The 17,842-nt window shown below is 45.3% G+C and overlaps 1 protein-coding gene across 1 annotated transcript in view; it reads left to right on the top strand.

The window, feature by feature from the left end:
• The window catches only part of LOC137416241 (DNA-directed RNA polymerases I, II, and III subunit RPABC3), an 890,838-nt gene that overhangs the window by 182,151 nt on the left and 690,845 nt on the right, over positions 1-17,842 (top strand). The window lies entirely within an intron of this gene.

Raw genomic sequence — 17,842 nt, 5'->3', positions numbered from 1 at the left:
TCGCGGTTTTCTGACCTGCTTCTACGTTCATGGCTTGTGCTTCACGTATTCGCGGTTTTTCATGGGATTTTTGGTTTTCCCTTATGAATCGCGAATCCCTGGGAACCTATCCCCACTTTTTCCATTCAAACAATGCATTCAACATTCGCAGAATTTTCCAGGAACGTATCACCCGCGAGTGTCAGGGTCTGACTGTGTGTGTGTCTGCGTGTGTGTGTGTGTGTGTGTGTGTGTGTGTGTGTGTGTGTGTGTGTGTGTGTGTGTGTGTGTGTATGCGTGCGTGTGTGCGTGTGTGTGTGTAATGGGGTCTGATCTCGACAAATTATCATATATATATATATATATATATATATATATATTAATCATTTGTCGAGATCAGGCCCCATTACTATCGTGGATACCAGGATGAATACCACACCAGCTATTGCTGCATGCATCCTGACCACCAAGAAATGCCTGCCGCACATTAGCCTCTGCGGTACACAAAACAGTTCTGGGGTAACCAGGGACAATTAAAAAAGGATCTTCTGGCTAACCAGTTGTCGGCTCTGGCTGTTAGGCCTGAGTAACTAGCAGAGCTACAGCTCCATACTTGTCACTAGGATTGTACTGCAGCCAATACAGGGAAGATAATTCATTTCCCAATTTTCTCGGCCAGTCCACCCTGGAGAGGGCACATTGTCTATGCGGGTTTATGAATGAAAAATCATCAATTCTATTTCTAAAATGATGTAATTGTCACGAATACATTGAACCAAATGTAAGTAGATACGTTATCAGGTGTAATGTTAGATCATTCTTCCTGCAGGAATCAGTGCAATTTCATTGATGAATCCACCTGTGTAAATCTTACCCTCACTGGTGGCCGGTTGTTCCAAGACATCGTAGAATAGTTGGATTGGGTTGATGTCGGCCTCTGTGCTAGCAGTGGCAGATTTCCAACGTTAATATTCTCAAAACGATTCCGAACAGACACAATTGTGGAAAGGTACCAAGTCGTGGCCGGAGACGTGAGGGCCTACACTAGTTCTACACCAGACAGTTGTACGTCGTCTAAAAATGTCACAAAACGAGTCTTTATGAAGTACTTCTGCTTTGCATTGTGGGAATAATATGCAAACAGGGTGGGAGTGATCATTTCCGATCTGGGACTTGCGGCCCATTACTTTTGGTATTACAGTGTATGCAATGAGATTTCACCTTTCCACGTTCTCCTATGGAAGACTAACAAGGTTGCTTATCAGGTAATCAATATATTGGCCATCAGCCCATAACTACTGCCTTGTGATCGTTTTCCTGCTGTTATTGAATTTGCTTGTCTAAGACTAATGTTCTATAACTAGATAAGAGACTTCAAATATGGCTTCCTATTTCCGTGTCAGAGCAACTGCCTTGTCATGTCACTTCCTGTTCCTGCTCTAAAGGTCTCTAACCCACTCGTCTTGTCTGTTTCACATTGTGCATTCTTCTCTGACATATTTGAATGTATTGCCTTTCAAACACTGTGACCTGACATATTTCGCTCTCACACCTCTATGTACACACACACACCTGCAACCATGTTACCTTATGAATAGTTAACACAGCTCAGTTCCTTCCTCCTACTCCCCCCTCCCCCCCCACAATAATGCACAGTCTGTCTCAACTCCCACCCTTGGATCCCCCGAAACCTACCTTAATCACTATCTTGGATGGATTCATCGTTACATTCCTGTACCTGTAATCTAAATGTGCAGTGATTGCAAAAACAAATTCCAAATTCACTTCTCTTCCTAATAGTCTCCCTCCCCCTCTCTTTTGCTCTCTCTCTCTCTCTCTCTCCCTCTCCCCTCATCCCTCCCCCTCGCTCTCTATTTCTCTCCCCCTCCCTCTCCCCCTCTCTCTCATTCCCTCTCCCCCTCTCTCTCATTCCCTCTCCCTCCCCCCCTCTCTCTCTCGCCCCCTCCCCCCTCTCTTTCTCCCTCTCCCCTCACCCCTCCCCCCTCTCCCCTCTCTCTATTTCCCTCCCCCCCTCTCTCTCATTCTCTCTCCCTCCCCTCTCTCTCATTCTCTCTCCCTCCCCTCTCTCTCTATTTCTCTCCCCCTCTCGCTCATTCTCTCTCCCTCCCTCCCACCTCTCTCCCCCCCTCTCTCTCTCCCCCCCTCCCCCTCTCTCTCCCTCTCTCCCTCTCTCCCCCTCTCTCCCTCTCTCTCCCTCTCTCTTTCCCTCTTTCTCTCTCCCTCACCCTCCCACTGTCTCCCTCCCTCTCCCACTGTCTCCCTCCCTCTCCCACTGTCTCCCTCCCTCTCCCACTGTCTCCCTCCCTCTCCCACTGTCTCCCTCCCTCTCCCACTGTCTCCCTCCCTCTCCCACTGTCTCCCTCCCTCTCCCACTGTCTCCCTCCCTCTCTTTTCCTCTCTCTCCCTCTCCCTCCCCATCTTGGTTTTGATCACTCAATTAACACATGTTTATCATAGTGGATGTAATATGCTCTTTGTCCCTGTCCTCTCTCCTTTACTACATTCCACTCTGCATTGTTATCACTTTTTTTTTAGTCTTCTTTGTAATCTCACTCTCCTCTGCTCTTCTTCCTTTGAGAATGTTTCTGTGGTGGCACCATGTCGAGTGACGTGGAGTGATGTGCCTGGAGACTCCTGATAATGGTCCACGTGCTTTGCCCAGCTTGCATTGAGGGTCTTGACACAGACCTTGACACTTGGTCAGAGTGTTCCATGCTGAGTGTGTGCAGCATCAACAATAAAGATGGCTTGACCCTTTGTCTTTGAGCACCTTTTGTTATGACCATTTTACCAAATTAATGGTCAGTGGTCATAAGGTGAAATGTATTCCAAATGCATGTGCCACTTTATTGAGAAACTCCTGGTCACGTTCACATCAGCGTCACCAATGTGCAATCTGTATGAGGGGGTCTCCCAAGAGGGGTCTCCCGAGACAAATCCATAGACTCCCGAGTGATGTGTAAGACTTTATTTATTTTATGTAGGGGTGCTAAGGTTCCTGGAAGAGCAGAGAGATTATATATACATACATATATGTATATATATATCACACTAACAATGCCAGGGTAAGAGGAACAGGTGGTGTATGAAGGAGCACGCAGAACAGGACTATGTTGGTGACACCAGACAGGGTGGTGGTAACATGACAAGGTGGTTGGGTTGATGTCCTGAGGGATTGTAAGGAACAGTTATTGAGGGCAGACTGGGGGAGAAGGTGTGAAGGTAAGAATGTTGAGAATATGGGAGGATAATAAATACTGTTTACTGGATGAACTATGAGTAACTTGGTTAGGAAGCAGTTAGAGAGGGAAAATATTTTTTTATTTCTTAAATCTAGGCCTGATCCCCTGAAAGTGTGTGTGTATATATAAATATATATATATATATATATATATATATATATATATATATATATATATATATATATATATATATATATTACATCTGGAAAAAAAAGTATATATATATATATATGTTGTTGCCACAAAGTTGGAACTACCCAATGGTCTAGAATGTCATTGCATGCTGTAGCGTAAAGATTTTCCTTCACTAGAACTAAGGGGCCGATCCCGAACCATGAAAACAGCCCCAGACCATTATTCCTCCTCCACCAAACTTTACAGTTGACACTATGCATTCAGGCAGGTAACGTTCTCCTGGCATCCGCCAAACCCAGATTGGTCCGTCGGACTGCCAGATGGTGAAGCGTGATTCGTCACTCCAGAGAACGCGTTTCCACTGCTGCAGAGTCCAATGGTGGCGAGCTTTACACCACCCCAGCCGACGCTTGGCATTGCGAATGGTGATCTTAAGCTTGTGTGCGTCTGCTCAGCCATGGAAACCCATTTCATGAAGCTCCTGACAAACAGTTGTTGTGCTGACGTTGCTTCCAGAGGCAGTTTGGAACTCGCTAGTGAGTGTTGCAACCGAGGACAGACCGTTTTTATGCGCTATGCGCTTCAGCACTCGCGAATCTCGTTCTGTGAGCTTGTGTGGCCTACCACTTTGCGGCTAAGCTGTTGTTGCTCCTACACGTTTCCACTTCACAATAACAACACTTACAGTTGACCGGGGCAGCTCTAGCAGGGCAGAAATTTGACGAACTGACTTGTTGGAAAGGTGGCATCCCATGACTGTGCCAAGTTGAAAGTCACTGAGCTCTTCAGTACGGCATTTCTAATGCCAATGTTTGTTTATGGAGATTGCATGGCTGTGTGCTTGATTGCATATACCTGTCAGCAATGGGTGTGGATGAAACATCCGAATCCACTAATTAGAAGGGGTGTCCGCATACTTTTGGTCATGTAGTGTACTTCCTCGTAAGGTATATTTAGTAAATATTGAGCTCCTCCCTATTTGCATCAGGAATTAAAACTAAATATCTGCGATCGCCAAAGGTAAGCCTACTCTGGCCTCACCTTGGTGATCGCCCGTGACTTAACTTTGGCCCGCAATCCAACGATGGCCATTTTTTTTTCGGATCGCCACCTTGACCTTCAAAATTTAGAGATCAAGTGTAATACCCCCATCACACCAAACTAGTTCTCAATACGTTCGTGAAAATGTTGTCGAACGGGCTCCAACTGTGTATGAACGTAGTGGACGTAGTAGCAACTATTTACAGTCTTTTTACGAACTTCATGGACGGGCTCGGACGGGGAGGGTGCTCTAGAACTTTGAGCCTGCTCAAAATTTTATCCCGTCCATCCCGTTCTCCAATTAGACGGATTGACTCTCTCCGTCTCCCTCTCTTGAATTGGACCTTCATGGGCAGGCTCAATAGTCTCAGCAACTTCAGGGGGGTCTGCATGGCCTTCAGCAGGGCTATTTGTGCTTGATTTCGCTCGCCCTGTCTTTCTGAATCGACTTCTCTTTGGAGGCATGATGATCGGAGATTGTATTGTAGATGTGTACAGCTCGGAGCCCTGAACTTGAATGAGGACTGGCTACAACGCGCTCGGTATTCATAGCAGTCGGGCCAGGACGGGCCAGGACGCGAGTACACACGCACTAGGGACGAGATGAGGACGTAGTGCGAACGAGTTAGTCGGGTTAAGAATTAGTTAGAACTGGCTTGGACGTATTGTGAACGAGGTAGAATGAGGTAGAACGAGGTTGAACTGGTTAAGAACGGGTTGAGAACGGCTACAGACGGGCTCGAACTGCTTCGAAACGTTGTCGACATGAGGTGAACGGGCACTTTTACACGATCTGAACTGGATACAAACGGACTGCAGACTGGCTAAGAACGAGATAGACGTATTGAGGACTGCTTATGAACGAACTAGCATCGTATTTTACGCCAAACTACGCATTCTACCGTGATCACAGCCCGTTCTAGTATTTTTTTTAGAACGGGGTAGAACGGGATAGAACTACTTTGGTGTGATGCTAGCCTAAAGAAAGAAAAACTGATATCAGGTGCACAACTTCAGTGCAGGTACACTATTATGATGTGAGAACATCTTGGAAGGCCAAGCTGACTTCGAGATTCCGCGATGACAAAAATAAACTTTTTTTTTTAAGACCGCCATTTGACTTTGACATTTAACCCTGAGGGTTATGATGTAAATTAAACGTAAGGGTGGCTTGCTCTAGTCAAGACTATCTAGAGAGCAATTTCGTTCTGGTCGGACAAATTTTATTTGAGTTTTGATGAAATGTTTTGATAATTGAATTAAATGTTAAAATGTCTAATTGGGTCATGACCTTAAAATTAGGTCAAGGTCAAAAACTGTCAACTCCGCATAGTTTATTTTCACATTATTGACGCAAAATTTCATTGTGAAAGTAATCGGGCATTGGGAGAAAACCTAAATGGTGGTTTAATCAAAGGGAGGCACAAAGCGCCCATCCCTTTATATAAGGGATCGTTCCTCCGTATGTGGCTTTAACATGGGGACTGAAAATACGTTTCTCGGCTCCCACGGGTATATTGTATTTATAAATACTAGGGCATGCCCGTACTATATCTATATCTAAAATTATATCCCCCCCCCTCTATTTACATGAAATGGTTTGGTCCAAAGCGAACGGCTTGCGGAGTTTGGTAAAGAAATCGCCATCGCGTGCACAAACGCGCAGGAAAGCGAAAGAATCGCAAATTAGTTTTAATTAGTTTTAAAACATAGTTTAACGCCAACATAGCGGCAACATAGTTTGCCAACGTGAAATAAATGAATACGCTCTCAAATGTGCCGTCCGAGGCAGAGTCTGTTCGCCACGTTCGGCACACGTGATAACTCGCTGCTCTCTGATTGGTTGAATCGTTTTTTGGACATAGCTCGGTAACTACTTGTCCGATTAATATGAAACCTTGAAAAGGCACATCCTCGGGTCCCCAGCAATATACCTGGCAAGTTTCAAGTATATCGGACCTGTGGTTGTCGAGGAACAGCGGTCACAGACATACATACATACATACATACATACATACATACATACACACAGAGATTACTGGAATTATAGATAGATACATATATACACACTTTATACCCCATTAAATATATATATATTTTAAATTCTGACGTGCTGGCTCAATGGCCTAATGGATAAAGCATCAGACCTCCCAGGCTGGGGATTGTGGGTTTGAATCCCATCTGGGTCGAATATTTTTTTCCCCTTACTTTTTCAAGTCTTTTATATCGTCTTGAATAAATTATTGTACGATTAATAAATGCATTTTGTTCGTATTTATAATGTATCTTGTGAAAAATGCATGTGCATAGTAAAGGTCCCTTTATATGAGGGTATGTGTCATGTGGCAAAGTAGAGAAAATAAGGGACATTCCATAGCTTTTAGAAAATGCCAAACAATACAAAATAAGTAATATAAGTGATAATACAATACAAAATATAAAGGGACACCCTACATCTGGCAAATAAAATACATTTACTTATTCATGCAGGCATATGAATCAAATAGGAGCGCCTTTATATGAACTTTTCTGGAGCATTAATTGGTTCCTCCTGAGAACACAAGGGTAGTCCAGCATGCACACGAGATTTTTTGAATGTCCATTCTTTTCTATTATTCGACATGTTCTATAAGCCATGGAATGTCCCTTCTTTTCTCTGCTTTGCCACATGGCACATGCCCTCATATAAAGGGCCTTTTCCATGCCCCTGGCATTTTACCCAATAATACTCCTAGGGGTATAAGACTTTGACCTTTAACCTTTAGGGGTAGAATGTAAAGCACCTGGCTCGAGGCTATCTAGAGAGGGAAATTGCGTTTTGCTCGGACATGTCTTAGTCGAGTTTTGGTGAAAAATGTTAAAATGTCTAATTAGGTCATGACCTAAAAAATTATGTCAAAGTTTAAAAAAATTATGTGAACCCTGCGTACTTTCTATTCACGTTATTAATGGAAAATTTAATTCTGAAAGTCCCAGCCAGTTCTGAGATACAGCTCGGAAATTGGGAGTGCAGGAAGAAAAAACCAAAACGTCCAAGTGGTGGTTCAGTACTCTTCGGAGTCTTAGAAACTCTGGGATAGCATTATTAAATCATAAACTTTGTTTATGCATGTTTATGCATTGATTCAAGACCTTAAAAGTCCTGAAAATGAATTCGAACATTATCCCATAAACTCTGGGATAACACCTGGCGGTGCCAATTACAGAAACAAACCCCACAACAGCTATAAGACTCCCCCCTATCCTGTGAGTTTGTTCATCGTTCATATACTGCACCTTGCTGCAGGTTAGCATTTTTACCCTGCGCTTGCGAAGCAAAAAGCACGGTTAGGTATTTGGTTGCGTACGTACGTGGTACGGGGATTGTGCGACCGATAGACACCGATACCCAATTACAACAATGACCCAATTAGACACCGATAGCCACGAAACTTGTACCATAGGAGCACGTCGTCCTATATAATTTATTGATAATTATGACGTCATAGGTCACGTGGTAAAGGCGCCATCTTGGAAAAAATCGAAAAAAGGTTGCACCTCCATATCTTCGAAACCGCTCCATCGAAATTTTTTTAACATGGTGCGTTGTCAAGTACTCCCCTTGGGGAATAAGATATGTTCATGATGACGTCATTGGTGCCATAATGATGACGTCATAATTCGACAAGGACAACGCTTAGCCTGATCCGTTTGAAATTTATTGAGCGTGATCAATGCAACAATTATATTGGAGAATATAAATTTATGATGTCATCGCTCACGTGGTCTGGCAGCCATATTGGATCAAATAAAAAAAAAATCGTTAAAAAACAAGAGTTGGCTCCACAACAAGTTGATTGCGCAGGGTAAGTTTTCTATGAATATCATGTAGTTTATAAATTTGATCCTTTTATCAAGGTACCTAGATTGCACAACAATGTGCAAGTTAAAGGAGATGATGATTGACAATTGTTTGACGAAACGAAGGAGCAGACCTCGGTGTTCACCTCCAATGAAGCTCGGAGTGTTCGAAACGTTATCCGGTTGTATGGTCCAGCACTCGTACCAATGTAATCGTGCTGGGAGGTTCCAGGAAGAAGCTAAAGGAAGATCATTCAATGAGGAATCAAATTATTGATGTAAATGATGGTTTTTTTGAAATCCGTCCTTCATGTATCCTGAACAAAGCAACAAACTGGGAATCAAATAAGCTTGCAGGACTTCCCGTTTATTATCATTGTACAAAGGAGGTGCAGGTGGATGCTGTTTATGCATTGATTCAAGACCTTAAAAGTCCTGAAAATGAATTCGAACAAAACCGAAACGACTCAAGATGTTGAACCTATATACACAGACGGTGTGCGCGAGTCCAGCCCGGGCGAAGGGAGCGACCAGGTGTTCCGGCGGCGACAGGTGTACTAAATAATAATGACAAAAACTCGGCGTGTTCAAGTAATATCGGAGGAAGTTCTTCCAGAGAAGATGTCGGCACACACCGGAACAAGAAGAGACTTTCTTTTGTCCAGCCGGGCTACGTCACAAATCCATGTACACCGTCGGTGGTGAATGATCCCTCATCGTCGTTTGAGCCGCGTAGCTTGCAGGCGCCATGTTGGCTGCACTTATTTACATCGATTCTTTCATTGTACAAACTGGTCTTCAACTGGGACCCTGGAACTGAACCCCTCGACCGGCCAAAAGCTTCCTGCCGCTCACCAAACTCTCCATTGCCCTGACCTTTTGGAAAATTGGCCTCCATGCTTCCAAAAGCATATTCCACCACGAATCAACATCGAAAATGCTATTTCCCAGATATTTACGCAGGTAGGAGAATCTAAGAAGGAAAAACAAAACGTAACAAAACGAAATGCATTTCAGCGGAAGAAAGAAAATGACATTTGTGCCCAAGATGGCGTCAAAGATGGAGGGAGGCTGTGGCGCCATTCCGGCTAATAAATATATATTATGTACACACGAGATAAAAATGAAGGCCAGGGAATAATTCGCAAGAAGCCTTCGGATCTGCAGTAAGAAACGGGGCATTGAGGTTCTTTCAAAAACAATAACCAAGAGACCAGGAAACGCACGCCTGTCGGCTTGTGACGTCACATCCTCACAGGAACAGGCACCCGCCATGTTGGGCGTTTCCTTCCGCCCTTTACAGAAACACGCTAGATAGGCCTACCGTTTGCATTTGAACACGTATGATTCATATACCTTTACATGATCAATATACAGTACGAGTTTTCAGTTAGGGCAATGAGAGGAGGATAAAGAAGGTTCAAATCAAGTTCCCAGCGTTCCCCGTGTGTTACGGCCTTTTGGAAAAATCTGAAAAATCCATCCCAGTGGAAGGCTGCCACCAGGTATTTTGGGAAAGCACACATCCTGAGGTTTATGAAAATGCTCGTCAGGTAGTTTTGAAATTGTCTGATGATGGGAGAAATCCGGTTGCCATGGCAAACAGTGTTTGCAAAAATTGCCCGACAAATGGCGACTATTTATTTAGTTATTTAACCCCGAGGAATGACAAGTGAGAATTGTTTGATGAAAGCAAATTTTCAGATGTGTAGATATAAATATGACAACATCAATTCACACCAAGTTTTGGGCCTGCGCAATACAGGAAGTACAAAAGTGGTGAAATTTATTTGTTGGAAAGTAAAATTAAGGAACACGATACCAGGTATGACGAGGTAGATACTAAACGTTTTGACAAAGTCACACATGGCTTTAAGATCCTGCTATTGTGCCCATGCTCATGAGGATGACTCAATGTGGACAATCAATCAAAGATGTATCAAGATTTCCTAGAAAATATACCTTGGACAAGATCCAGGACTAACCCTGGAGCAGCAGTTGTACTGCATTGTCAATGAACTGGCAAATGAAGAACTGCTCAATAATCGAGCTTGGTAGTGTCCATGTGGTTCTCAACTTCACATGAATCATTGGACACCACCTGAAAGACTCTGGTCTAGTCGATGTGTGGAAACAGAGTGATGTCGTTGGTGAGGCTACTGCAGACAACATAATGACAGCCAAATCGTACAACCAGTCGATTCCAGCTCAATCTGACATATGAGGCCCTCCTCAACCTGTAGTTGGAAGTACTTCCAGCTCAATCTGACCAATGAGGCCCTCCTCAACCTGTAGTTGGAAGTACTTCCAGCTCAATCTGACCAATGAGGTCCTCCTCAACCTGTACTTAGAAGTACTTCCAGCTCAATCTGACCAATGAGGCCCTCCTCAACCTGTACTTGGAAGTACTTCCAGCTCAATCTGACCAATGAGGCCCTCCTCAACCTGTAGTTGGAAGTACTTCCAGCTCAATCTGACATATGAGACCCTCCTCAACCTGTAGTTGGAAGTACTTCCAGTTCAATCTGACCTATAAGGCCCTCCTCAACCTGTAGTTGGAAGTACAGAAGTGACCTATTGGTCATCACAAAGCAATCTTGGAAGAGATGACCAAAGCTGTCGACAAAGCAGTGCGACCTATAAGACAAGGATATTCTGAAGAAGACAGTGATCAGCTGATGTTCAACCAACTTCTTAATGTCTGCATGCAGCACACGTCCTCAGTTTGTTGAAAGCATTTGCCTCTAACCTCTCACCTACAACACCTATGTACTGCAGACGACGTCAACTTGTCACCTGCAGACATCATCGACGTGGTGTCAACCTCGATCCAATTCATCAGAACTGAACGAGAAGGAACCTGGATCCTTCACTTGTCAGGTTATTACAGATATGGTATCATGGGTTTTAGCCTACAATCGAACAACTACGTGCGATGAGGGAGGTGCGTATGTAGCCGAGATGAACCTACTACCCCATGCACAGGTAAGACTCAGCTGGAAACTTTGTCATGACGTGGACAACATTGTCATTTCAACATCTCAACTGATGAAGCCTTGGAACACCTAAACTGAGTGCGCAAGGTAGCTGCAGGCCTGGTTGGCATTACTAGAACAGATACCGCCAGAGGTAGATGGTGGGTAAAGTTAAATGAATGCAGTCACCTTGCCCAAGAAGCACGTGTGAAGTGTTTGATGTTAGTGTTGAAGACCAGGAGTGCGGCATTCACGTACAAAGAGGCAAGGACCCGTCCAAGGCCAGCAGCCATTGACAAAGGCAGAATCCCTTAATGGTTATGAAGTCGTCGTTGGATGGGGAAGAGGTGCAGGCATCGTCTGGATGAGATTCCCACTTGCCATGATCGACACATGAATAAGATGAGCAGACCGATTCTCCATGGAATTGATGTTTGTCGCAAGGGATTTGAGAGTCTGGTTATTTGCAGACACAGATGTCCTGGTGCTACTTGTTCACTTTGCCAGCGAGGTTGGCAATGAAGGTTGGTTTCGAACGTGAACAGGGAGGCATCACCTTCAGCTCTTACACGAGCCTCCATCTTGTAGAAAAAAATTAAAATCGTCAAGGTCCATGAGATCGATCTACCCAACCCTATCCGGTACAACATCCCTGCAGTGACGGGCTGACATACAGAGCAGCATGTGTAGTATCGGAAAGAATGTGCAAACATTTGAGCAAACAAATGACCTCTCACCTACACATGACAAACAAATGACCTCTCACCTACACATGACAAACAAATGACCTCTCACCTACACATGACAAACAAATGATCTCTCACCTACACATGACAAACAAATGCCCTCACCGACACATGACAAACAAATGACCTCTCACCTACACATGACAAACAAATGACCTCTCACCTACACATGACAAACAAACGACCTCTCACCTACACATGACAAACAAATGACCTCACCGACACATGACAAACAAATTACCTCTCACCTACACATGACAAACAAATGACCTCACCGACACATGACAAACAAATGACCTCTCACCTACACATGACAAACAAATGACCTCACATACACATGACAAACAAATGACCTCTCACCTACACATGACAAATGACCTCACCTACACATGACAAACAAATGAACTCTCACCTACACATGACAAACAAATGACCTCTCACCTACACATGACAAACAAATGACCTCTCACCTACACATGACAAACAAATGACCTCTCACCTACACATGACAAACAAATGAGCAGCAAGTGCAAACAACGAAAACATTTCTTTCCAATTCTTAACTGCAGGACAACCTGGGAACAGGTGATCGATGAGCAGACACAGCACCTTAAGCCGAATAATTTGACTGTCATTTGCACTTCCTTAGTTCTCAAGTAGGAGATATAAACGAGAAAAGTAGCGAGCTATTCCAGAAAGGAGTGAAGTGGAGATGCTGCCATCTATACATAATGCCCTACAGCAACACATGATGCCGCAAAGCAACACATGATGAGAGCACACCACCTACACATGATGCCCCAAAGCAATACATGATGCTCCAAAGCAATACATGATGAGAGCACTGCCACCTACACATGATGCCCCAAAGCAATACACGATGAGAGCACTGCCATCTACACATGATGCCCCAAAGCAATACATGATGAGAGCACTGCCATCTACACATGATGCCCCAAAGCAATACATGATGAGAGCACTGCCATCTACACATGATGCCCCAAAGCAATACATGATGCCCCAAAGCAACACAGGATGAGAGCACTACCATCTACTCATGATGCCCCAAAGCAACACATGATGAGAGCACTGCCATCTACACATGATAATAATAATAATAATTCATTTATTTTGTATAGCGCTTTTCCAGAAGCCCAAAGGCGCTTTGACAGAGTGGCAAACATAATGCATAACAATACATGAAAACAACAATTTCAAAAAAGACAAGAATCAATAGGGAAATATTTAAAGCAAAAGGAGGGAGAAGGAGAAGAGATAGTCAGGGGTTAAATGCTGTGGGTTGAATGTTGAATGCAGTGTTGAACAGGTGGGTCTTTAGTGATGTTTTGAATGTGGTGAGTTAGGAGGAGTCTCTGATGGTGTGAGGTAGTGAGTTCCAGAGGGTGGGCGCAGCGATGGAGAAGGCCCTGTCCCCCCAGGATCTGAATTTGGTCCGGTTGGAGGGGGTCAGGAGGTTTGTACCAGCAGAGCGGAGGTTGCGGGTGGGAGTGTGTCTGGAGAGGAGGTCAGCCAGGTAGGATGGGGCCAGGTTATGGAGGGCTTTGTATGTCAAGAGGAGGATTTTGTACTGGATTCTCTGGGGGATGGGGAGCCAGTGAAGCTTGTAAAGGACGGGGGTGATGTGGTCACGGGTCCGGGAATGGGTGAGTAGACGGGCAGCGGAGTTCTGAATGTATTGGAGTTTATTGGTGATTTTTGAGGGTGAACCATAGAGGAGGCTATTGCAGTAGTCCAGACGGGAGGTGATGAAGGCGTGGATGAGGGTTTCTGCAGCCATGGAGGAGAGGGATGGACGGAGACGGGCGATGTTTTTCAGGTGAAAGAAGGCTGTCTTTGTGATCTGTTTAGTGTATTTGTCGAAGGAGAGGGTTTGGTCAAAGATGACGCCAAGATTCCGGATGAGAGGGGAGGTGGATACTGGGATACCGTCGATGTTGAGGGCAAAGTTATGGGTGGATTTTGTGAGCGTTTTTGGGCCAATGATGATTATTTCAGATTTATCACAGTTAAGCTTGAGGAAGTTGATTTGAAGCCAGGATTTTATTTCAGTGATGCAGTTTGTCAGGATAGAGTGGGTGTCGGTGGAGACGAACTTGGTGGAGATGAAAAGCTGGATGTCATCGGCGAAGCAGTGGAATTGGAGACCATGACGGCGGATTAAGTGACCGAGCGGGGACAGGTAAAGGATGAAGAGGAGGGGGCCAAGAACTGAACCTTGGGGGACACCTTGGGGGAGGGGAGCAGTGGGGGATTTGCAGTTATTGATGGAGATGAACTGGCGTCTGTCAGAGAGGTATGATTTGATCCAAGAGAGGGCAGTGCCGGTAATGTTAAAGGTGGATTCAAGTCGGGTGAGGAGGATAGTGTGATCGATGGTGTCAAAGGCAGCGCTGAGGTCGAGGAGGACGAGAATGTTGAGGTTGCCAGCGTCAGAGGAGAGGAGAAGGTCGTTGGTGATTTTGAGGAGAGCAGTTTCAGTACTGTGGTTGGACCGGAATCCGGATTGGAATGTTTCATACAGGTTATTGGCAGAGAGATGATGTTTGAGTTGAGTGGCTACAGCGCGTTCCAAAACTTTTGACAGAAAGGGTAGGTTGGAGATGGGTCTGAAGTTGTTTAGGGTGTCAGGGTTTAGACCAGGTTTTTTTAGAATGGGGGTAACAGCAGCAATTTTGAGGGAAGGTGGGACGATGCCTGTAGACAGGGAGGAGTTTATTGTTGCAATGATAAGTGGAGAGAGAGCAGGGAGGGAGGCTTTGACAAAGCTGGAGGGGATGGGGTCAAGAGTGCAGGTGGCAGTTGCCCAAAGATGATGATGCCCCAAGGCAATACACGATGCCCCAAAGCAACACATGAGAGCACTGCCATCTACACATGATGCCCCAAAGCAACACATGAGAGTACTGCCACCAACACATGATGAGAGCACACCACCTACACATGATGAGAGCACACCACCTACACATGATGAGAGCACACCACTGCACATGATGAGAGCACACCACCTACACATGAAGAAAGCACACCACCGCACATGATGAGAGCACACCACCACACATGAGAGCACACCACCGCACATGATTAGAGCACACCACCGCACATGAGAGCACACCACCTACACATGATGAGAGCACACCACCACACATGATGAGAGCACACCACCACACATTATGAGCACACCACCAACACATGATGAGAGCACACCACCTTCACATGATGAGAGCACACCACCGCACATGAGAGCACACCACCTACACATGATGAGAGCACACCACCACACATGATGAGAGCACACCACCACACATTATGAGCACACCACCAACACATGATGAGAGCACACCACCTTCACATGATGAGAGCACACCACCGCACATGAGAGCACACCACCGCACATGATGAGAGCACACCACCGCACATGATGAGAGCACACCACCGCACATGATGAGAGCACACCACCGCACATGATGAGAGCACTGCCATCTACACATTATGAGAGCACACCACCTACACGAGATGAGCACACCACCACACATGATGAGAGCACACCACCGCATATGAGCACACCACCACACATGATGAGAGCACACCACCGCACATAAGCATACCACCACACATGATGAGAGCACACCAACGCACATCATGAGAGCACACCACCGCACATCATGAGCACACCACCACACATGATGAGAGCACACCAACGCACATCATGAGCACACCACCGCACATCATGAGCACACCACCACACATGATGAGAGCACACCACCTACACATGATGAGAGCACTGCCATCTACACATTATGAGAGCACACCACCTACACATGATGAGCACACCACCGCACATGAGCACACCACCGCACATGAGCACACCACCGCACATGAGAGCACACCACCGCACATGAGCATACCAACACACATGATGAGAGCACACCAACACACATAATGAGAGCACACCACCGCACATCATGAGCACACCACCACACATGATGAGAGCACACCAACGCACATCATGAGAGCACACCACCGCACATCATGAGAGCACACCACCTACACATGATGAGAGCACTGCCATCTACACATTATGAGAGCACACCACCTACACATGATGAGCACACCAACGCACATCATGAGAGCACACCACCACACATTATGAGCACACCACATACACATAATGAGAGCACACCACCACACATGATGAGAGCACACCACCACACATGATGAGAGCACACCACCACACATGATGAGAGCACACCACCACACATGATGAGAGCACACCACCACACATTATGAGCACACCACCTACACACGATGAGAACACACCACCACACACTGGTCTGGCGAACAGCGTATGTCCATCTCCTGAGCTACATCTTACAACAAACTGCAGACGGTCCGTGAAGAACAATGAATTGAAGTCCGTAGACAACCGAACAACCCATTCCAGCAAAGCGTCCGCCCCTTCTAACTTACAGATGTAGTACCTGTTCACCTTCAAGGTGTGTCACTGACCAGGGCAGAAATGCACAAGTGCATGTTCCTGTGCTGACGTGTCTGTCACAACACACAGAGTCCGAGTTGAGAAGATGAATACAGAATTGAGAACCTCTCAGCCATTATCCGACCTTTCCCATACGCCTCGACTCTGCGTACAAAAACCCCAGGAGACTTTAAATGAAAAGTATATTCTGAACGACATGGACATGTTTGCATGTTAGGCCTTGCTATGTGTATGTTTTAGGAGCTAGGATGACGTCATTAAGGTTTTTCATAAATTTCATCATGTTAAGGTCGAATTTCCTGATTTCAGTGTTACCTGAAGTGACGACCAAGGCCACCAGATTTCCCCCCCCCGATCAGAAAGTTTCAAAACTGCCAACAAGCATTCTCCTAAACTCAGGATACGTACTTCCGGATAATACCGGTCATCAGTACTTCCGGATAATACCGGTCATCAGTACTTCCGGATAATACCGGTCATCAGCTTTGAACACGTGGTACCCCAAAACCCCCCAAAACCCATTGCTGGGCCATTTTTGGAGAACCTACCGATAGATTAGCACCTGGTATGGATATCTGACTTGGCAGGTGACAGTTGCGGTGTGGTGGGACGATGCGATTGAATCCCAAGACGCTCGGGGGGCTTTGTGGATGTCGCTTTAATAAAAATGGAAGTGCATTCTCATCAAACCACGGGATCTGGACATTTTTGCATCAGCTGCAGCCCGGTAGTGCCCTGGAAGCGATTGGCTATTTTCACCAAAGGATCCCGGAACGACACCTGGTCCAGTATTGAAAACCCTGATCATAATCGATCAGAAATATTGAATGCGTCTGCATCAACCGGCGGGGGTTCAGACAACACGGGATGTCTCTGTGCAAAGTGTTACCTGTAGATCTTTCTACGGGGGTACAATGTCCGTGTACTTTGTTTGTAAATTCTCAGATTAATCACATTTCATTCATAAATTCATTCATTCATTCATTAATGATTCATTCATCATTAATTGATTAATCAATTCATTCATTCATTCAATCACATGGGTTGGAAAACCCTAAACCTCAAAAAGACCTTGAATAAAACTCACCAAGCATGGAAAAGTCAACAGATGTAGTCAGAAATCACAGCAAGAAGTGTTTGTGCCGAACCGGGCAGCAAGATGTGTTTGTGCTGAACTGGGCAGCAATATGTGTTTGTGCTGAACTGGGCAGCAAGATGTGTTTGTGCTGAACCGGGCAGCAAGATGTGTTTGTGCCGAATGGGGCAGCAAGATGTGTTTGTGCTGAACGGGGCAGCAAGATGTGTTTGTGCCGAAATGGGCAGCAAGACGTGTTTGTGCCGAACGGG

Source organism: Myxine glutinosa, chromosome 1 (assembly GCF_964187855.1).
Source record: "Myxine glutinosa chromosome 1, kmMyxGlut1.1, whole genome shotgun sequence".
In the NCBI taxonomy this organism is placed as follows: Eukaryota; Metazoa; Chordata; class Myxini; order Myxiniformes; family Myxinidae; genus Myxine; species Myxine glutinosa.
Note: the sequence above shows the minus strand (reverse complement) of the source record. Positions and strands in the feature narration are given on the sequence as shown.